This window comes from Ciconia boyciana, chromosome 2, assembly GCF_034638445.1.
Source record: "Ciconia boyciana chromosome 2, ASM3463844v1, whole genome shotgun sequence".
NCBI lineage: Eukaryota > Metazoa > Chordata > Aves > Ciconiiformes > Ciconiidae > Ciconia > Ciconia boyciana.
In genome coordinates, this window is record NC_132935.1 from 76,978,608 (window position 1) to 77,001,940 (window position 23,333).

Genomic DNA, 23,333 nt, shown 5'->3' on the forward strand with positions numbered 1-23,333 from the left:
AACACTTTCCGAAACTAAATGGGCTAAATTTGATGGACAGTGTAGGAAAGACGTTGCATTACTTGTCATCTTGTCCCGTGTGTCACGTGAACACGTTGTCCCGTTACTCCTGAAGAAATCATGGGAGGTGAGCTCACATGGCTTTCAAAGTCTCATTTGCTCGTTACTGCAGAAGAGTAACGAGTAACTGAAGACTAACGAGTCTGCTGGACTAAGCTGAAGACAGGCGGTCCTCAGCGCTGTTAGTGCTGGGTGGTTGGTGGGTCTGCAGGCTCTTCGGCTGGAGGCCCCACACACGGTCTGCTGGGGACTGGGATCGGCACCGAGTCAAAGCTGCTGTTTCTCTTTCCTCACGCCTGTTACAGCAACAAGTTTGGTGGTAGAAGGAAATTAGTCTCTTCGTTCTTGCTTTTGGAAAGTGCCAGAACAGTAGTTAAGTCCTAACATGAATTACTGGAAATATTAAGGGCATCTCACGCTCAAACCCAAAAGTATGTTATTTGTTGGGATTTTTTGTTTTTAATGACACAAACCTGGCCCAGCTCCCAGGAGCATTTTGGCTCCCTACCCGTAAGCGATGCTCCAGCAGCCGGAGCGTGCTGGGAGGAGGGCTGCGTGGTCAGGACCCACGGCAGCGTGCCGGGGGACGCCTTGCCTGGCCAAGGGTGGTCTGGCACACTCCGTGGGATGGGACCAGCCCAACCCCAACCTGTCCTGCTGCACATGTGCTGGTGGCCCCATCGGGTGTTCAGCCACACAGTAACGCTTGCAGTTGTTTTAAAAAGCTGTTTTACGGTAGTAACGCCATTGCAATTGACCTTTAGGACTGCCTTGTGTAAATACTGAGCAGTCTGTAGCATATGCTGTGGTAGCTGTGCATTAGCGTATTAACAGTAGATTTTTGTGTGTGCATCTTAGTTATGCGTGCGTGCCCTTGCACAGTTTTGTTGCGCAACATTACTCTTGCTATATTTTATTAATGGCACAGTCAGATTATAATTTAGCTGTTCTATGCTTTGATCAGGAATTGACAGAATTAAGAAGCTATCAGGCTGAGAGTGCAGGGAGAAATGGGAAAATGTAAAATGAGAGAAATTCTAATTCTCTCTGCCTAGTGAGCGAGGCAGGCAGGAGTGGGTTTGGGTGTAAACATCAGTGCAGTAGGGAATTAAAAAAAAACCCAGAACTATATTGAGTGATTGCAGTTATACCAGAAGTGAATGGCTGAGATGAATCAGAGATGTCATAACTTCATACTGATAGCCTTTAAGGAGTTGCTGAACATACTGGGAATAGCTACGCTGAGCCTCAGTTCTCCTTGCCGTCTGTGGTGCCTGGGCTCAAGGTGTGAGTTTGGGTTAACTTCAGACATTTTGGATAGAAACCTTTTTGGACCTCTGCTACCCAGTAGGACAGATGCAAGAAAGCGCCAATTCACAGGTTAGAGCCTCTGCTGTGTATCCTACGTGACCTTGTGTCACCATGTTGTTGCCAGCAATCGGTGAGTGAGTTGACCACAAGGTCCTTTCTGAGGTGAGCTGCGGCAGCCCTTACAGAGCTGCGCTGGCACCTACGGCTGAGCTGCAGGCAATCCCTCGGTGGATGCTGTGGACATATGTAGTGCAGGTCTGGGAAGATGCCCAATTTTTTGCTTGCTTGCTGGCATCTACTTCTAGGGACGGAAGGCAAAGCCAGCGTTTAGTTTGTTCATTTCCAAGCCATCAGCACAGTGGTTGCTGAAGTATCAGGAGTAATGCTGTTCATTCACAGCAGGAAAAAGGCTTCTTTGGGCTTGCTGTAATTACCTGGACAGTGAACTGTGCCCACGTTAAAGTGGAAATCTGTTTGAAACGTCTGTCTTCACTTAGGCGGTGTTTGTGTGTGGGCGCACAGGGGAAGAATGAACTTGCAAGTTCATTGGCGTGGTGATGGGATGTTTATGCATGGCTCCAGACTTGCAGATACGGTTTTGTTCCATTTCCTAAACAGAGGGGATGTTAGTTGGAATTTAATAACATTTTTGCATTAGGAAAATACCGCTGAGTTAATTAAATCATTGTGGGATGAGTTTCAGTTCTCTGTTCTCTGGATTTATAGTCTCCCTATTGCTATCAAATTCTTACTGTATTATTCTTTCTTCTAATAGGAGTGCAGAATTACTGTACTAAAAAGTGATTTTGTTTAATTAATATAAGTACCTTCAGTCTTTTGCTTCAGCCTGGGTGTAGTCTGAACATCATTTACAAAACTTACATAAAAGCGAGTTTAATCTGGACTTGCTGAAAGGCAAGCCATCACTGATTCATAAAAGCTACATGTCATGTTCCTCCATTGGCATTAGGATTGCTTGTTCTCTCCAGTGGTAGACCCTGCTGCTGTCATGTCAGGGTTACTGGAGCTGGTTTCTCCTGCTCCATTTCAGGAAGCAACAGAGTTGGAAGTACCTTCGTTATGGCATGAAGCATAAGTGTTTGGTTTTACCGGAGGGGGCAATGAATAGCATTCAGAAGCAAAATAGATTGACTGTCAGCTAGGCGTTCAGATGTGAGATCCCGTGTTGAGCATGGGAAGTTTCTGGGGAATGTGGATAAAGCAACTTTGTCTCAGCAGACTTATTACCAGTGAAATTTCATTAACAGCAAAGCAAAAACTGTTCTGCAGGTTTTTATGGGGGAAAGGGGTAAAAGTGGGAGAGACCTTTAAAAGCTGCTTTTGTTTCTCACCAAACAGGTGCCACTTTAAAGCACCTAGATCTTTCCAGCCACCCCTTTTATCTGCCTAGATCTCTTGTCCGGCCAGAGTGAGGATCTGCTCTGCTTTTTTGGGGATATTTAGATATGGACTATACCCATTCTCAATGGAGACTGCTTTACCCCCACACACACCTAGTGTCAACGGTGTGCACTGCCCATCCAGACATCTAGGAACATCATCCCCACCCACGCTTCATGCTTGCCGAATGGCCCACGCCGTAGCAGGCTCACTGAAACGTGCTCAAAAGCTGCAGAGGGCCTCGAGTGCTGGGAATAATGTCCCTGTCCCACAGCCACGGGGGAAGGTTGGCTGCCTCACCGTATGGTGACCTTGCACGTGTTCTTCCTCTCGCCTTTTAGCTTCACCTTTAAAAATCACATTTCCCCACTCTCCTTGCCAGAATAGGTAATGAGAGTAGGAACAAGCCATCTGTAAGGAAAAATACTGCTTAAAAAACAAACAAACAAACAAACAAAACAAAACAAACCAACAAATGCAGTACAAAACATTACAGAAAAGGACATTCTAAGTTAAATAACAGCGTGCCGATAGTAAAACACCAGGATTTTATTTTACAGGCAATTTGCCCTTGGGCTTCTGCGAGTCATTTTTGAGCTTGTCCTTGCCTGAAAACTGTTAAGAGCGGCTAATTACTCTGAAGTAGCTTGCTTGTCATACTGTTGCTGGTCACACTTATTTTCCCTATTGCTTACTAAAATCCACTGAAAGCGAGCCAACCACAGTATTTCCAGACCTTATAAATAGCTTTACAGATATTTGCAGCAATTCCCATTGCCCAAGTACTCAGTTATGTAGAACAAACTATAGACTGAGTCTGTGCTAAACAATGGGTATCAGGTACACAGTTCTAGCATTGAAAAACACCTGCCGTGCTTCAGATTAAGAATGTTCTTTACTGAGTTATCTCAAACGCCAGAACAGTGTTGTTTTTAAGTGTCTTAAGAGAGTGTGTGTGTGTATACATATATGAATATATACACGAGAAGATGGAAAGATTCCTTGCAATACTGTCACACACCTTGTAATTGATTTATGGAGCAGCTTGAAAAGAAGTAGATGTTAAATATATTAAGATCATCCTCTTCATTAGGCAAAGAATTGAAAGCTAATGTTACAGGAACAGCAGCATCTAATCAGACAAATAAAACCTTGTATTTGATATTCTCAAAGTAATTTCCTGTGTTATATGCTGGTTTCTTCTATGGATTTTTTTTCATGGCTAACCTTTGAACTTTTTTCTTTAACAAACTATCTAGCTTGGCAAAGCTTTGTAAAGCTCGTCCAAGTGAGGCTGAGCCTTGCCTCTTGTGTTACAGCCTTGTCAAATGAGCGTCCTCTGATAGGCAGACTTGAATAATGTCCGGCTGGAAAATGTCCTTGCTATGCTTGAAGCTAATGTCATCCCACTTGTAGCATTTAAAAGGTGCTAAATATATTTGAGAACCTACTATTCATTTCCTCTTTTGTCTGCTTCATGAGAGGCACCAAGACTGGGTTTTACCCCGAATGTGGATCCAGTCAGTTTTAAATGCTATTTGGTAAAAGTTTTGTTTATGCTTTTTGTTTATCTTTGAGCATACTTATCCATCATGATTTGCATCCTAGTCTGTTGGGGTTTTTGGTTGGTTTTTTGGGGTGGGGTTGTTTGGGGGTTTTTTGGTTTGGCTTTTTTTTTGTCTGCACAGATGGAAAAGGTAATCCAGATTCCAAATCTTTCCTCATCTGCAGAGAGCGGCTGTCATTCCAAGGGGAGCAGAGTGCTCGTCAGCTGGGGGGGCCAGGAGAGCACCGCATTCAGCTCCAGGGATAGTGAATGTATATTTCTAACCATTTGTACAGTGTGACACATTTCTTAATATTTTCTAAGATATTAATAAGAAGGGAAAATCGGGAGGCAGCCAGCTATATTTGTGCAAATGTACCTTCAGTGTAATTTCCCTTTGCTCTCAGTGAACATTTAGTTCTGCGTTACACTGCATGCAAGTTACAAATGAGCATTTGCTTACAGACTAATTAAGCATAGCTTAGAGCAGTACTTAATTGCAACACTTCAAGCTATACAGAGGAACTTGAAGCAGATCTGGCTAACAAGAAATTAACTTAGAACTCTGCCCAAGGTTGTGCTAGCTGCTATGTCTGTAAGGTTTCATTACCGCTTGCCCTCTCTTATGTGCATGGAATAGCACTTGGGCAATCTCCAGAAGTCACTTTTTGTCTAGGAGAAACCTTCAGGATTTAAACTACAGCAGGAAATTCTGCAAGAAGTGAGACAGGGGGAGGGCATGATGGAGTCTTTCAGTGGGTAGGGAAATTGCTTGTGCAGCAGATGCTGGCTTTGAGTGTCTCTAGCAGTTCATCCATCGAACAGATGTCCAAATGGGTCTAAGTTGAAAGACTCTGCTATGTTGATGTATAACCATTAAAATGAAAGAGCTGAATGAACCTTATAGAAAGCTTTCTATATGTTACTTTTATCCCTTAAAGAAATAAATAATCTAGTAGTTTTGAAGATGATGAAATAAATTTTACAGCACTGTAAACATGCTCACATCAATTTCTCCTCTTGCTCTTTCTCAAGCCTTCTCTAACATGCAGCTGTAAAAACTGTGGTGGTTAACTGATTCTTGTCTAGTAAAATGGTTGAGGATTATGTGCGTGCAAATGGCTTGGTTTTCCCCTAAGCCAGGGCCTTACAAGTGCTAATCGCCCTACATTCAAATAGCAGCTAGTAAGGAAGGGGAGACCCTAATAAAATTCCAGCAAAAATAATATAATAAAATGTTTATAGTACCCGACATATTCACAGTGACTGCATTCCTTTATGAGTTTGCAGCAACCTCTGCTTTCTACATAATTGATTTCATCTCTACTACAGTTACGTCTTTTCTGAACATGCATCTGCAAAGTATCTGGAGATGCAACTTAAAGGCAATATCTGAGTATGAGTACTGATGGGAGTGTAGAGGAATTAGTTGCTTTTTTTGGACTGCTTTATTACTTTCTTTTCAAATCTGTAAATGTAGGGAAGTAGAAACTAAATTTTTTTATCTTAAATTGTGTGACAATGTTTAAATGGAATTTCAAACCAGTAAGGGCTCACTGAGTTCAAGAAATACATTAGAAATATTTGAAGATAAAGTATTTAAAGTCTGAGTTGGTGGTAGCTCAGATTGCTTGGCTTAGACTTGTGTGTCAATGCAGAACTCTGACCCTGATACAAAAGGACTTCTCCCATTATTTGTGTAGAAAACCACTTCTGTTGGTGCAAACGTTTACAAGGCCAGTTTTGCTGCAGTGACTTAGCAGATCTTTTGAAAGGTTGTTGAACAGTATTTCTTTTTTATGCTGAGCGATTCTCCTTTTTCACTACAATCATAATAAAGTATTTTGGGAAGGACATATTTGACTTTGCATAACATGGCTGGAAGTTAGGTTTGTATTCTGCAGCTGAACTACCACTATCTGGAATTAAGTACCTGTATTGATGGCACATTGAACTATAAAATGTGCGTATTAATGCAAGACAAACTCAGAGGTCTTCACCTACAACAGACAAGCAGGATTGGCCATGCTTTTCATATTATTTGCTATGCAGTGGCATTTTTTTTGCTGCTGGAAAGTGGCATGCAGGCTAATGAACATATCCAGCATAGTTGTTTTTCTCAGCTATACACAGCCCTTTCTGGAATCTCAGCTTGCAAGAAGTAGAGATGAAAATCTTTAACTTTGGAGGAGGATACTGGGATTTCTTGCTGAAGATAATCTTCACCTTTTTGTGTCTGACTTGGTATCGTGAATGTTCATATCAGTGGTTAGCTCTAACTCAATGTACGAGTCACACATAAGCTCTGACAGGGAGTTGGGGTTAATCAGCCCTAGGTTATCAGACCCCTGCTGTCAGATTAATTTGAGGTAGACGTGATAGTCCCAATCTTTTACTGTCCTACTCAAAGACCTCTTCAGGTAGCTGCTTGCTTCATGTTAAAAACAGCTTAATAACAGCAAGTGCTATTTGGGGAAGGTTCTGCATTCCACATTTTGCTTGATTAGTCTCACGTCTGACCAAGGCACCTTTGCATGCGCTCCATTCCTCCCCACCCAAAGTTACATTGCTCCGTGCAGGGACAACAATTTCTTTACAGCATTGTATCTGTTTGCCTTTAAGTTTATTCTGTAGTAAAACTGAAACAAAACTTTCTAACAAATACCACTACTGAGCAAATCTTAGGTAATACTTTTTTTTACATATAATGATAAAGAGACCAGGTAATGTAATATTAGGCAACCACTTATGGTAGTTTTTCATAGTGTCAAGAAATATGATCACCTTTAAACAGCCTTTGGGTGGGAATTACTTCTGTGAACTATGGTTATATAAAAATTAAATCTCTCGTTTGGGTTGCTTGTCTAAGTATCTCTGGTCAGTGGAGAGTTAGAGTACCTTTTGAGCCATGCCACTTTAGGGTAGCAAAACTATAGAAGATGATAAATTGCACTGAAGTGCTTCTTTCTCTTTACATTAGCTACGGTGGGAACCTGAGTCATTAGTGACAACTAGATGTGCTTAGATTGAGGTGGCTAGTAACAGCTGAAATAACTAACACCTCTGTGTAGTTTGGGTGGAATACAAAAAACTTTAAACTAGGCAGTAATGTGTGATGAGGCATATCCTTTCCTTCCCCTAAGTTATCGAACTGTTTTATTAGGACCAAATCTGTCCTTGTTTCTAAGTAGGAAATTTTTGTTGAGCATTCTCCTGAACGGCCAGCCTCCTCATCAGTTCCTCCCCCTGGCAGAAACAGCAGAGTTTGTTTATCTGCAGAGATGCTGGCAGCTGCAGGGCTGATTTTTTTCCATCATCTGTTAAGTGCTTGTGAAAAATGATCAGTTTCTAACCACATTCTTGTTGTGCAAATTAAAGTCAGTGCTCTTCCATGTCTCTCAGACATTTGAGGTAGCCATTTTCAATAGATGTACATATATAAGATTTGGGGAGGGAATACAGACTTTCATGGGCAGATACTTTTATCCATTGGTACTTGATACACGACAGTGATGCCAATTCTCATGAAGAATTTTTTTTTTTTTTTTTTCTTTAGGAACAAATGGGAATCTGTGAGAAGCGGGGCGGGGAGGGGGGAATCTCTTCTTCAAGAATCAGTAAGCCCACAGGAGAGAGTAATATCAGGAGTTTCTAAGGTTAGAGGGCTGTGGAATTGGACCACCATTTCAGAAAGTAAATGACCTTTGATTTGCCTGCTGATTTTGTGCTAGGGAAAGCTACCCTCAGCTCTTGTTTTGAGTAGAAAACCAAATGCAACAAGCGTAAGCGTAAGTTGGTTTGTGAAGAAAGAAGGGTTAATTCCCCAAATTAATAATCTTCACAATGGACTATCAAAATCATTAGGATGTGTGTCTGATGTTTTAGGTAGAAAAGCTGAGTTTGTCATCTCAAAGTGGTTTCCATGTGGAACTCCAGAATGAAGCTACCTGGTAATTTATCTAAATCAGTCTGTACACATGGAAAATAATGTTCTTCACAGAGAAGGTTAAGCCATTAGGCTTAACACGGCACTGTCTGTGGAAGGGCAAATATGTTACATGGCATCTGGAACAGGATGAACCTTTTCAGTTATTCTTGAAACACGGTTTTCACGGTATAGCTTGAGTGAGTTCATGCACTAGCTATTTTGTTACGTTTTAAAAAGTGAAATTCATAGAATGTACAGGTTGGCAAAGCCTCAGTTGATGTAAGCCAAGCAAACTTGGGTTGTTTTCTGTACAGCTGGGTGCACTGAAAGAAGAACCTACAGAACTCTGGCAACAAACCCACAGAACCACTTATTTCTTACAAGTTACACTTCGGGTCTGATCAGTGTCTGTTATGTTGAAGGGTGTATGAGCAACAGTTGAACTGAAAATAGTTTCAGTACAGAGTATTTTTTTGTTAATACCCTGCAGCTAGCCAAAATTTTTACTTTTGCCATGTGTAATCTTGTGCAACAAGATGGGGGAGTTGTGGAAGAAGCAAATGTTATGACACTTTTCTACATTGTACAAAAGGCAAGATAGATTTTTCTCCAGTAGGAAACCTTATGGTGGTTATGCTAAACCACCATCCGAAGACACAACCTTCTGAAGCTGGAAAAGGCAATGAAGTTTTCCCATGTGTAGAATTGTCTCTACGTGAATGAATAAAGAGTGATAGTGACATTTGCTGAAGTCAGCAGATTTGTGTTGGACACAGTGTTAGAAATGCAGTAATAATTATTAATAGCTAATAATTATTAATTATTGCTAATTATAATTATTAATGCAATATGTTTTTAATGGACACTTTTCACTTCAAAATAAATTAGTTTTGACATGTACAACTATGTGTTTAACCTAAGAAATTCTCCATGGTGGTTGAATGGAAGAAGTAGGTGTTGTAATTTGAAATCTATAGAATGAAATTTGAATGTATGTTACTAGTTTGCATAAATGGAAGACTGCAGTAAGCATATGGTCTAAAGGAAGCTGATCTTTAATATGAAGATTCATACGAAAACCAAGCTGGGGGGGGGAGGAGGGAAAAACACTGCTTACATTCATATATACTTATTTATAGAGTAAAGTTTTGTCTAGAAGGGACTATTAAGTTATTATGTTGCCCAGGATCCTAAACTGAGATGTTTACATATCTTCTGTTATATGTTGATCTAAGTTGTACTTTTGCCCTTTAAGCCTAGCCTTCTTAAAGTTGTTCTTGCATAGCTGGGTCTGTTTGCCAAGTGCACAACATTTTTTAAAATGTTTTATTTTGGATGGGAATGGAATTAACTCACTCATGGAAATAGAAACTTCAGAATAAGAAAGATGTCCAAAGGTTGATCTACCTTCTGCCAGTCAATCTGGAAAAAAAATGAGCTTGTGAAAAGGCAAAATAAACCTGACATCAGTGCCTTTACATTCTCTTTCAGTTTCTCTGTGGTTCAGTTTAAGGAGGTTTCAATGACCTAGATTTTTCTCAGCATAATTCTTAGAGAAGATCCATGATGTAAATACAGAGCCATCAAAATCCTTTAAAAAAAAAAAATCATCATTCGTGCCAGGATGGAAATAAAGTTACTAGTGTCTTTGCATGGTGTATTTCTTTAACTTATTGCCAGTAATTTAGGGAGAGAGGGAAGGGGAAAAAGGGAGCACGCTTGAAGGTAGTGACTGTTATGTGTTATCTATAATATATAAAAATACAGAGTCAACTCCCTTGTCATTGCCTTTCTGAGTCTTGGAAATGGTTGATTTCTCCACGATCAGCTACAGTAGTAAGGCCACTGTTAAAGGATTTCCCGTTTAATGCCATGCAGAATTGGTTTCTAGGGAGTGTCTGTTGTCTTAAAGAAAAGATTGGCCCAATATTTGGTCTTTCCCTCTGGGGATCTTTTTCATATTCATTTGCCTACGCTAAACAAAGAAACTAGGCATGTGAGCTATTTGAATATAAATGTCTTTCTGATACAGCTAATTATTTTAAATGTTTAATGGGAGTCTCATGAAAATTGTTGCATAAACTTTTCAATTGGAGAGAAGGCTCATTGATTGCATTTGTGCAAGATGTTTAATTGGGTGGACAACACAGAATAAATACATTCGGAAATTATATAAGATTACCTACTTTTAGGGGGATGCCTATAGGGAGGAGAAAGCTTTGCTTCCAATCAACTTCAAAGATAAGATAGCTTAATTGGAAGCTGACTGTGCCTTGACAGCTTCGGAGCAGCAGTGACTTCCATGTAAAATAATCTGAAGCAGATGCTGAATGAAGAAGTAGCATTTTCTGTCATGCAAGCTTTGGCATCAAATCTCTAGCATTATGTTATCTAGTTCTATATCAGGAAGCATTTTTTTATTGTGACATTGGTTTCAGCACACTACCTCATATTTAGACCGGCACAGTTAAGTTCATCAGCCTTTGACAAATGGACTTTAAGTGGTTTTGAGACACTTAACTTAAAGGGAACTTTGAACCACTGTAGCATGGCTTGGGAAAATACTGACGAAAGATCCTAGGAAAAGACCCAGTTGGGGTTCCTAAACTATGATCAAACTTCACTAGATTTCTTTTTATGCTTTTAGTTAATATCGTGGTATTTACGTAACTCTGAACTGTTTGTATAAGAGATTACAGGCTAGAGAAATGGGCTGCCCAAAACCTCATGAAGTTCAACAAGGGCAAGTGCAAAGTCCTGCACCTGGGGAGGAACAACCCCAGGCACCAGTACATGCTGCAGCACACCCAGCTGGAAAGCAGCTTGGCAGAAAAAGACCTGGGGGTCCTGGTGGACACCAAGTTGAACCTGAACCAGCAATGTGCCCTTGCCGCAAAGAAGGCTGATGATATCCTGGGCTGCCATAGGCAAAGCATAGCCAGCAGGTCGAGGGAGGTGATCCTTCTTTATTCAGCAGTGGTGAGGCCACACCTGGAGTACTGGGTCCAGTTCTGGGCTCCCCAGTACAAGAGAGACATGGACATACTGGAGAGTATCCAACAAAGGGCCACAGAGATGATTAAAGGAATGGAGCATCTCTCCTGTGAGGAAAGGCTGAGAGAGCTGGGACTGTTCAGCCTAGAGAAGAGAACGCTCAGGGGCATCTTATGAATGTATATAAGTACCCGAAAGGAGGGTGCAAAGAGGACAGAGCTAGGCTCTTTTCAGTGGTGCACACTGGCAGGACAAGAGGCAACGGGCACAAACTGAAACACAGGAGGTTCCCTCTGAACAGCAGGCAACAGTCGTTCACTGTGAGGGTGACTGAGCACTGGCACAGGTTGCCCAGAGAGGCTGTGGAATCTCCATCCTTGGAGATACTCCGAAGCCATCTGGACATGGTCCTGGGCAGTCTGCTCTAGGTGACCTTGCTTGAGCAACAGGGGTGGACCAGATGACTTCCAGAGGTCCCTTCCATCCTCAACCCTTCTGTGGTCCTGTGATTGTTCTTAAACTTCTATAATGCAAAAAAAAAAAAAGGTTAAGGGCATGATGATTTTGAAATATATAATCTCTGTGTTATGTCTTAATATTAAGTTTGGAATTATGAGGATAAAGCTCACTGTTAATTCACTTATAACTACTGAGTTTCCAAGAAGAGTAATCTTTTTACTTGCCTAGTGTGTGCCAGCATTATCAACATAATGCACTTGAACATCTTGTAAGAATTCTGTTAAAATTTACTTTATGGGGGGATTTCTGTGTTGAATGTTTGAATCTTATTTGACCATCAACAGTACTGGAATTAAGCAGTGGCAATCAAAGTATACCTAAATATCTGTTCTACTTCATACATCAGCAAAAACAGAGAGGAGCCAGTCGTCTGGTTTATAAATGCTGAGAACCTAGACCAGAGCACTTCAAAGATGATCTGTTGTCTTGCGAAATCCTCAGCCTTGGAGGCACTAAAAATGAAATCACTTAAATGCTTATTCAACTAATCATAAGGGATAGTACAACTTTAGAATGAAAGATTACCAGTTGGCAAAAAAGATGATGGAAAACATTTAAGGGCTGTGAAAAGAGGTGTGTATGATTCAGTGAAGCTTTGCACTGAAATCTGTTTGATAAGTGGCAGTGGAATACTGATAATGATGTACCCACAAAGGTGAAAGCCTGGTCTAGGGGTATGATGTGAATCACTGCAGGGGGAGGGTGTACTGATGTCAAGGTAAGAGGAGCTGCTTTCGAGCAGGTAGCTGTGTTGGTCAGCAATACAAAGCAGCGCTCACGTCTCCATGGTGTGACCTGCGATGGGAGATGCAGAGAGCTGACGTGTTAGTCTTCAGGGCTGGGCTAAGGAGAGGAGTTGCAAGAGAGGAAGGATGGAGCAGTGTGTGATACTTCAAACTAGGCTGCTGAAAACTGTGTGAACGTGAGAGAGGAGAGGCTGTTGCTGTTCAGAGACAGCTACGTGGCCACAGGTCCTTTAAAGCAACTTGTGTGCCTGTCTGCTGAACATCTTGCTCATTGTAGCTTTAGCAAAGTAACCTTCTTTTAAAAAGTTGGTATGAAGGCTGCAGACTTCCAGCTGAATAATGCCATCTATAATGAGCTAACTACTTCACTTTTGAGCCACTGCGGCTCCAGGAATTAGTGCTTGGAAACCTCGGTACACCTGATAGGGGAGAGCTTCTAGAGGACATTGTTGTGAGTAAGATTGTATAGAGGACCATTTAGTTGCCTTTGTTTCTCAGCTTTTGGTAAAAACTAGTTGAATCCTTTCAGTTCCTAATAGGCTGTGTTCAGATACTAAGCTCTCTGTTTCTATAATGTCATGTATTGCTTGTTCGGCATCTTTTTAATTAGTGACATTTTATTTAGTCCAAATTAAATATGCCAGATGTAGCTGATTTAGTGGCTAACAATGACGAGTGAGGGGAGGGAGGGAGAGCTAACATTATATAGCCGTCTGTTCTCAGGGAAGTTGTTTTTTTTTTTTTTTTTATTTCTAGTTCCACAAGAGAAGTTGGAGTGGTAACCATGGCAGCGGGGAATTTGTCCCTGTAAGCTAAGCAAAGGGTTGGGTTGTGTGGGGTTTTTTGTGTTTGTTTTTTTGTTTGTGGTGCCCCTACTAGGAGGAAGGGGTGTGCAAAATGGTCTCGAGCAAGCCCTGGAGAGGGAACTGGGAAATAGATAAGTTAGAGGCGCTTGCTATGGAGTTAAAACTCATGAGCTGGTCCTGCCGTAGCATGCACAGATGGATGGGTGCAGCAGTGAAGCAGAGCAGTGAGAGATGTGAAAAATTTCTCGGTAACTTGGATCTCTACACTAGGTGTTTTGGGGCGAGGTGGTTAGATGCTGTATGCTAATAAATCTCTTGTATGGTTTGGGTTTTCGCCAATATTTTTCTCACTTTTTTTCCACTGAAAATGTATAATTCTTAGCAGGTTGGAAGCGAGTGAGATTTGCATGGGGCTGGCTGCATTCAAGAGAGAATATCTAGCTTAGTCATGGTGACGTAACCCCAGATTTTGCATCAGCCCTGGAAACTTTTGATATATTGTTCCTGAATTTGGGGAAAACCATTGTTTTCCTACAATACCTAAATTTACCAAAAAGTAAACAGCAGAGCAGTTTTATGGAGCAGTTTCCCATTAAAGCAATTGCTGAAAATGAGAATTATACATGCCTTGGGGAGAGGATAACGTGAGCCCTCTTCTCCCATTGACATAACTTTTCCTGGGCTAAGATCTGCAGGGGGTTAATTCTGGACACACAATTGATGCTTACACAGTGGCACAGAAGTACTCTCCCAATGAGAGCAGCTCTGTTAAAAGCATTTATTGTGTACGTGTGACAAACTGACCCATAAAACATCCTGAGCATTGCAGGCAGCAACAATTAGCCGATACTCACCGCTTGAAATCGCCGGCTTCCAGAGCCGGTAGCTTGGGAGACGGGAAGTTAAGCAATATTGCTGAATACTGTACAGCAAGGAGGCAGCTGACAGCCGGGCATTAGGGATGCTTTGCCATGCTGCTGTAGTTAAGCCTGTCACCCACTCGTTATAAAGCACCCCTCTTTTATTGTCAGGGCAGTATGAACTCAGCCCTATTGGGAAAACCTATTGTGGGTTGCGACTGATGCTATGGGAGTGCAGGAAATTTATACTTCCAAGGTGTGCTTGAGCTTTTGGGATTTTCAGCACGTGGAGGCCGTTAGGCTGTGAGTTTCATAGTGTATTTATACTTCAGGTTCCCATCGGTAAATGGTCATCATTCCTTGAGTGCCCGGAGGTTACAGCCAGTCTGTGTTAGGAGTCTTTTTCCATGTTTTGCCTTTTTTCCCATTGGCTTCCATTACCTTTTTCATGACCCTAAGTTGCTCTTATCTTCATATGTTCACACTTTGGTTGGTTGTAGCCCTGTATTGTGTTTCCATGTGATATACCATACTTGATTCTTCTCTGATGAAGCTATGTATATTAAATTCCTGGAGTTTTTCTTAAAAAGTTTCAGTTTTTGTTTTGGTTTCCAGCTTCCCCCTCTCTCCTGGCAGCTTTGGTGTAACTGCCTGGTCTGGGATGTCAGTGTTGGTTCATTGGGATGTGGAGGGGAATAAAAGGACTCTTGTAAAGACAGATAATTGATCTTTTTTTAATCTAGCACACCTCTGTATGTGTCGTGAAAACTCTTTTTATCCTGCTGTTGTCAGTTCTGGCAAGACTTGTCAGATCTAGGAGCTGGGGCTTCAGCTAAGAACTTGTTTTCATGAATTTTTAAAATTTATTTTAGCCTTCAGGGCTGCAGAGAAAACCTTAGGAACTCTGCACTTGCAAGCACCAGGGAACAGAGTCACAAGTCCTTAAATCCTTGGCTTTTTGACTCCTTGTGATTACTTTTTTTGGGAGGAGGGAGGAAGAAACAGGAGTGGGAAGAGGGTCTGTCTTTGTTTTCTTCTGTATTGCATTCTAAGTTTGTAATTTCTGTCCAGCTCTGCATCTTATGCTTGCTTAGATTCCTTTGCTACCAGACTAGGTAAATTGGATTGCAGTTGTTTGTAAAGACAAATTTCATAACTACCGGTTCTTAAAATAATGTGTTTGTTTTGTCATGTCTGGACATTCCAAATATAGCTTATTTGGCATTGTCCCTGATTGTTGGGCTGTTGTTTTTTTATTTTATTTCTGTTATTATATCAACCACAGTCAAAATCCCAAGGTCCCATGGTATCAGATAAGAGACAATCACTGCCCCAAAGGTTTTCCCATGCATTAAAAATGCACATATTTTCAAATACTAATCCTCAGTTTCCAAAGACATCTTCGAAAGTGGTCTCCGATCCCTTTCCTAATAATATGTGGCTGGACTGGTGCATTCCAATGGAGGGCTGGAGCCGAGTCTAGCTATATATACAACCCTTAATGGTGTTCCTGTTTTCTGCTTTGCAACCTCTCTGCTTGTTTCCCCTCAGAAAAGCATGCAAGGGAATGGGAATTTTGTGGACTACCCATGTAGAAGTTGTACTTGGGCAATAGTAAAACAAAGTGAGAAGCCAATTGTATGTTGCCGGACCACGTGCTGAAGTGGCTTTCTGGCTCACAGGCTGGCCTGGGCCCTCAGATGGCAAGTGCCTCAGCTGCAGTTGTCACAGCATCCTAACTAGGAAAGAAGGAGCCATCCAAGTCTTCGGGACCTGCACCATTTTTCTAAATCCTATGGGAAGCTGCTCCCTAGAGCCTTGTGGTGCTGTCTGCCAAGCTTAAATTAATGTGGTTCTTGTGGTTGAAAGCCTGTGCAGCAAGGCAGATGGGGTAATAATTCCTTTTCTACAGAGTAATTTATAATGGCAAAACAATTTAAAATACTCAGTAACTAGCTTGGTTACTTAAGAATTTTAATCAAGAAATTATTATGGTTTTTCTTTGTATTACCCTTTCTAGGGTTGTTAGTGACTTAAATTGTGTTTGCAAGAACTTTTCTACTAAACCTTTCTCTTGGAGCAAATTCAGACAGTAAATAATGCATTCTGTAAGCACAGCTGAGGAAGATTGCAAACTATCTAGGGATAAATTGCACCATAAAATATATGAAAGATAAAGGTTAATGCCAGCAACATCACTTAACGTCTTTCATTACATAATCAAAGGAGTGTAACAGTGCCTGTAACTATCTTTTTTTTTTCCGTACATAAAGGATCTCGAAACTAGAAAGGATTTTTGCATGAAAAGCAATTGCTGTTGGGAGGAGCTGTGTGGAGAGAAGGGAACTCACTCACAGATTTACAATCAAAACTAATGGGAAATGCTGGGTGGGGGAGGATGCAGGCAAAGAAGAAAATGTAAGCTGTCAGTGCTGTGACCACAGGAAGAGTCTGGATCCCCGTATTCGGGACTGGGTGAGCTGGCAGTTGCTGGGCTGCCTTCCCACTGGTGTGGACTTGTACTCTGTCAAAGCCTATCCAAACTGCTTCCCAAGCTTTCTGTCTTCCGGCATCCTGCAAATACCCAGAAGCTTCAGCAAAATTCATAAAGGCCTATTGTTACTCTTAAAAGGATTGAAAATTAGTCTTTCTCCTTTCTTTTACCTAAAAATGAGAGGCAAATGAGGAATTGAGTGGGAAGACATGAAAATGTCAAACGGGTCAAATGATTTATCTGAACATGGGAGCATTAAACCAAAGTGGGAAAGAGTGAAACAGCTTTTGGGGATACTGTCACAAAATCGGTGTGTTGTCTGTACGCAGGTATGTATCACTTAAAACTTCATTCTGCTATTTATTTGTAAAATACGGAAATTATAGGGTAGCAACTTACAGTTTCCAAACCTTCAGCCTCTAAGTATGTGAGCATATGGTGGAATAAATCTTTTGTTCATGCAGGCAGTGGTTATGTCTTGAAAACATGCTCTGTACAGTCTTTCCTTAAAAGTACATTGCACAGTTCACACCTTTGTATGCAAACAGCTGAGATTTTTGAAGAAGCTTTGATGCAGTTGCTATACAAGCCTAAGCCTATACAGAGGGCATTAGTAATTTAAGTTTTGAGAATATAGAAATAGATAATGAGTATAGACTTCATCTGGTGTCTCCATAACAAATAGCCATTTTCACACGTAGTTTTGAATGAGACGAGGCAAAGCTTTGGCTTGTTTTTACAATATTCGGGTTTTAAACTTTAATAGTACCCCAGATGTGCTCGTTGTATATGTTCCTTTAAATGTGCTTTGTGTATATGCAACATCACACACTTTGCTTATTTTTTTTTAAGCTCAAATGTCAACAATTGCAGTGTGTAATTATGCCAATAGTGCAGAGAGACATGGTTGCTTGATTAGTCACCGTGGCCTGAATTCAGCCAATACAGCTTACGGCATCCAGCTGAAGTCGAGAGTCAGGAGCCTGAATTCCCTCTGCAGCTAGCAGAGAGACACAAATGCCTTTGTCATGTGCTTTAGATCTTAAGTTACCCCATCTCTCTCCCTTAGCTTCAGAAGGAATTTAACTCTCTAAAATTACCTGGGGTGAACGTGGGCCCGGGCGTTCGTATATGACGGGTTCGGAAGCGCTAACCCTCCAAAGATAGACGCTGACTTGAACCCGGCGCTAATCCTGCCCTGCCTTTCTCTGCCCACACCGCTGTGATTCCCAAAACCGGTCTCGCTGGTACGACCCTCACAGAGTTCATGACTTTAGTATTGGTGTTTGATGACCACTGAACATATGATGATACTATGATTCCACTTCAAGTCAAGTTATTCCTCTGACTCTCGGAAATGGGTTTAAAATTCAATAGCCCAGCAAAGAGGGACAGAATCAGGGTTTTGTAACATGGCCAACTTCAGTTCTTTTTTTTCTTTTTTTTTTTTTTTTTTTAGATTGCTGTTCTGAATATGAAAGTCAAAGACTAAGATCTTGATCTTACACCAGTTGTTCTCCTTTGTTGTTCATAGGCTTTTAAATGTGTACCTAAATATAGTATATGCCAGATGAGAGAGTTAATGTTGCTATGAGAACCTTAACCTCAGCATTTCCTAGGGTTTTATGTTTATATGTAGGAAAAAAAAGCAATGATCAAATAACTCACTGTTGTTTTTCTTTTATAAGGAAGTACTATCCGATACCTTGTCTGTAAGTAATCCTATCTGCAATGTATTGCTGTTACTGCTGCTGTTTGTCTGAAGGGCTTTTTTCCTGCACAAGCTGTGCAATGGAGGAGGCAAAAAGAGCCATAGGGTTGACCTATATATTTCTTTCATTGCGGCACTTGAAATTTCCATGTCTTATAAAGCTGCCTTAATGCTGCTGGGCAAGTAAGGGGTGACTGGCTGGTGCTCCAGTGTGTAGATGTGGTTGACCGAGTTGCTTGCCTGTCAGGTGTGCACAGAGCATGCTTAGAGGCTTTTCTTTATGAAAGGTTTGCAACTTTAGGAAGCAAAACCTTCCTTTTTTGTTACCTGTTCAACTAGGCAAATAGCAGTTCAGGGGTAACCTGCATGCAGAGCTTGAGTCTTCAGCAGCTTTGAGTTGACTGATCCTAATTGAAAGCTTCCCCATTTCTCCAGTGACTCTGACTCTGCTCTTGTTGAGCCCATGAGCTTTGAGTATAGAAAGCTTTCAGAAAAATGATCTCATCAAAACAGGGTTCCAGTGAAAACAGCAAGTACCTGCCTGGTACATAGGTGCCTTCCGCAATAAATCACTCCTTCTGCTTGCACAAGGTACATGCATTTCAATTCAATTTTCTTTCTGTTTACCTCACTGATGGTACGGTTCTTATGTCTGAACAATCTTGATGGGTGCAATTGGAGGATGAAAGTCAAAACTTGCCAGACTGATTTTCAGTTTGGGCAGCTCTTGGTAATGGCTCTTCAGTATATTTTAATGGCTTTCTGTGATGTCTCTGATCTTCATCTCTTATAAAGGGAAACTCTTGAAGAACTAGTGTACTGAAACTTTTTATCTGTTAGATTTCAGTCAGAGGGCCTTCTGATAACTGGTACTCTCTCCTTATACTTAGTTTGGAGTAATTACTTAGTTTGGAGTTTAGGGACATGGTATAGTGGTGGTCTTGGTAGTGTTAGGTTTACGGTTGGATGTGGTGATCTTAAAGGTCTTTTCCAACCTATATGATTCTGTGATTCTGTAATAATCCAAGATAACAAAGGTTGGTTTGCACTGATATAAATTACACCGTGATTAATTTCAGATTATAGAATGCAAATTTGGATCCGTTTGATGCTGAAGATTTTCAGCATAAAGTCATTTAAAAGCGTGAATTTTTATGATAATTGTATATAGTCATAGGTTTTCTTTTGCAGAAAAAGGAAAAAAATAGCACAAATAGAAAAGTGGAGTAGTAGTAATGTGACTGTGACATGACTGGGGATTTTTTTTGTCCTCATTCCTAATAATGTTTGCGGTACTTGATGCCCACAAAATGCTGCAGTGAGGTTGAGGAACTGAGGCTGGAAGATGAAACAGCCATGAGGGTACTCGAGATACATGACCCATTATATGAAACCACTGAAGTGATGAATATTAATGTTCTTTTAAATTTTTAATTTTTAAGTCCTCCTGTCTTTCAAAAAAGAAAAAAAAAAGAAAGCTTGGGGGAAGAATTCTTCCCAGAACAATGGTGCAGTCTGTTATCTGCTCCTTTGCACTGTAAAGCACTGAATGTTCAGCCAATATAGTGCTCTGGTTGGCTTAGCATTCTTAACCTTAATTTTGAATAGAAGGTGCCTTGTGCTGCTGACGTAATTAGGGCCTTTTGTAAATCACTGTTGCAGGCAGTCTGCTGTTGCATTTCACTGCATTTCTCGGAGGGATGCAGGGCAAAAGTGTCAGACTAACTTTCTGAACCTCTCTTCAGGCTAAGTGTTTTCATTATCGGAGTATTTTATTCAGAATGAATTCTGCTTCTTTTTCCTTTGTAGGTAACAAGCCCCAAATCAATTCTGCAAGTGAAACAGTGTTTCTGCTGGAAGAAGTTTGAATAGGGATCCCTTAACATCTTAAAGTAGGAGATGCTTCCTTGAAAACAGAAGGAAAAAAAAAAAGATAGGAAATGTAAGATTCGACCAATTTATTTTAAATTAAGTCCCCTCTGTGATACAGGAATATTGTTATCTGCCTCTTTCGTCACGGAAACTGTCAGAAAGTTTGAGCTGAAGCTTTGTCGTTGAGCTGGTTTCATATTTGTGGTTCTGCATCATGCTCCACAGCATTGTGTGGGGGCATAAAATCCCCTTACCTTTTGCGTAAGCCTCTTAGGGACTGTTGCATTCTTGCCTCTGCGAGGGGACAGGGTTTCATCTCACTTCTGTCGCTCTCCCGTCGTCTAGGGTAGGGTTCAGCTCAGGCTGTTACGTCCCCTCCTGATGCAGTCTTTTGTATCCATGATGTCAGTGGTGCTACACGGCCTTGCGCTGTCCTTGATAGCAAACAGGACTATTCATAGTCAGTGAAGTTAACCTGCTCATTTCTGCGTTCATGCTGTCCACCCACTGAACCCTTGTTCCTGGGCTTTAAAGGCATCGTTAAAAACCCCCACTGCTGACCGTCCCTGCAAATGAACGTACCCGCGTTTGTAAGGTGGCTCCCATAGTCACTGTGGTGTGGGAATAGCGGGGCGCTGCCTGCAGGGCCTGGCTGGCGGGAGGAAAGACGTGGCGTTACAGCAGAGTCGCACGCTGAAGAACAGCCCAACGTTGTGCGCCCTGTGCCTGCGTTGAGTTCTGTTGTACTTCTGGGTGGTTGGCATCGTCTCAAACTCTGGCAAGGAGCGGGAGGGTGGGACGTGTACCCGTGACCCCTTCACTTCATACCGAGGGAGCACGGCATGAATAACCGTAAGAGACAGCTGCAGCCTTCTTCCAGTGGCCATACTCTATGAAGTCTTTCCATGCGTGGGAGCAGGGAAAAGTGTGGTGGTTGTCTTAGGGCTCTCTCTTTTCCACCTGCAAGGGCTTGAGAGGCACCCTCAGCAGAACAGCTTTCCCTCTCTCCTGGGCCTTGGCAGTGACAAGGATCAGGCACAGCCCATCCTATATCGCTGCCTTGTTCCCTGCAGGGAAGGAAGAGAGGGGTTTTGTGCTTCAGGTGTTGCAAAAGCGGCGATTCTTCTGGCGTACGCCTGTTACAGGCTCCCCTGTGAAGGCAGAGAGCGCAGGGCTGTGCTTCTCAGTCACTAATGAATGAATGAATGATGTCACCAGGCTGGTTCCTGAGGCAGGAAATCCATCCGAAAGAGTTTAGTTTCAATACAGAAAGTGGAGTCATGCGCACCGAGTAAGCCAAAAGTAGAAAGGAATTCTTTCACCACCATCTTTTCGCTGTGTCACTCCTGTCCAATCCATTGCGATAAAAAGCGGTTCAAAGAAAATTCAAGAGGGTCTAAGTCCCTCCCCGTTCCTCACTAAAAGCAAATAAAACGGCAGCTTTCCGTCTTGTTACGTATTGGCTTTTCAGGGTGCTTGCACGTCCAGAGAGGGAACTCGAGCGCTGCGCTCCCCTGTTGCAGACCGATGTCATTTCTGCCGGGCATCCCGGGCGCTCGCTCCTCTCCGGCCCCGCTCCCGCCGGCCCGCTGCCCCGTGGCAGAGCGGCCGCGACCGCTGCGGCTGCCTCGGCGCCCTGCGCGCTCGGTGCGCGGGTATAATGCGCTGCTTTACTGTCAGGAGGGGGCTAATTACAGAAAATAGACTTGCCCGCAGGACAGAAAACAGAGGCACCACCCCCCCCCAACGATTTCTGTGCGTGTGAGGATGCCTCCGACTTGGTTAAGTGTTGGCAGGAGTGGGAGCGCAGCTGTAACATTGTACAGCACGCATACCTTCCCCAGAGCGACAGCAACCGGGATTCGATTCTCCTCTCCCCTCTTTTCTCTCCTCCCCTCTCCCCTCTTTCTTTTCTCTCGTCTCCTCTTCTCCTCTCTCCTCTCCTTTCTCCTCTCCTCTTTTCTCTCTCTCCTCTCTCCTCCCTCTCCTCTCCTCTCTCCTCCCCTCCCCTCTTTTCTCCTCTCCTCTCCCCTCTCCCAGAGCCTACTTCTGAAAGAGCTGGCTCATCCCTGCTGTCAGACGAAGCCGTTTCCTGAACGCGCGGGCTTGAGTCACTTGGGCTAGATGAGGCTTTAACTCCTCCCTCCCTGGGCTCGAATTTGTACGGAGCCGGGGGAGCGGGGGGGAGGGAGGGAGGCAGCCGGCGGGCGCTGGGCGTGCGGCGCTGCCGCCGCCCCCTCGCCCCGGCCCGCAGCAGCCAGCCCGGGGGCAGCGCGTCCCGCGGCCGCCGGGGCCCGGCGCGGAGCCGGCTGCAGGGCCAGCCCAGCCCGGCGGGGAGCGGCGGGAGAAGTTCAAGTGCTTAAGTTGCAGGCAGATGACATCAGCCGCTGCCAGGCCGGGCTGCGGGCAGGCTCGGCGCCGGCGCTCGGGCAGCACGCGTGCCTCCGCCGCCGGGGTTTCGGCTCCCCCCGCCTTTGAACTTCGGGGCTGCCGGAGGGGTCTCAAAACGGCCGTGGGTGGTCATAAAAACAAATTTCCTTTGTAATTTCTTTTTTTTTGGGGGGGTGGGGGGGGCGGGAATAATTTGGAAGTCTGATAGTGTGTGGGAAATGATTACATCAGTCGGAGGGAGGGCTAGGATTGGTCTACACAGTGTGGTTTGATTCACTACCGCAAAGATTGCGTGTAACCCTTTGAGTGGAGCTCTGGCAGAGTTGTTTCCCTCCCCAGAAACAGTCCCCATAGCAGGGGCTACGTGACAGGTACGGTACCGCCGTCCGCTGACACCGCCGGCAGCCCGGGCGCCCAGCCGTAGGCTACAAAGGGTCGGCGGAGGCAGAGAACAAACTCTCTCTCAAGAGGCAATTTCTGTTTAAAATGCCATCTTGTTCTTCCGACTGCTGCCTTTTACGTGCCGTTGAGGTAAGATTTTCCATATCAAATTACCCTCCAGGTTTTTGTTAGATTCGCCTTCTCTTGCTAGGATGCAGAGCGTTTTAAACGCAGAGTTGATTTAAATCTCGGACCTGCACGTTTGCCCAGAGAAATAATTTTGCGGCAAGTGTCTCTCGCTTGAGCAGAACAA

General features: G+C 42.9%; 1 protein-coding gene across 7 annotated transcripts in view; it reads left to right on the plus strand.

Annotated features, from left to right (window-relative positions):
* The window catches only part of GRB10 (growth factor receptor bound protein 10), a 152,286-nt gene that overhangs the window by 102,473 nt on the left and 26,480 nt on the right, over positions 1 to 23,333 (plus strand). The window lies entirely within an intron of this gene.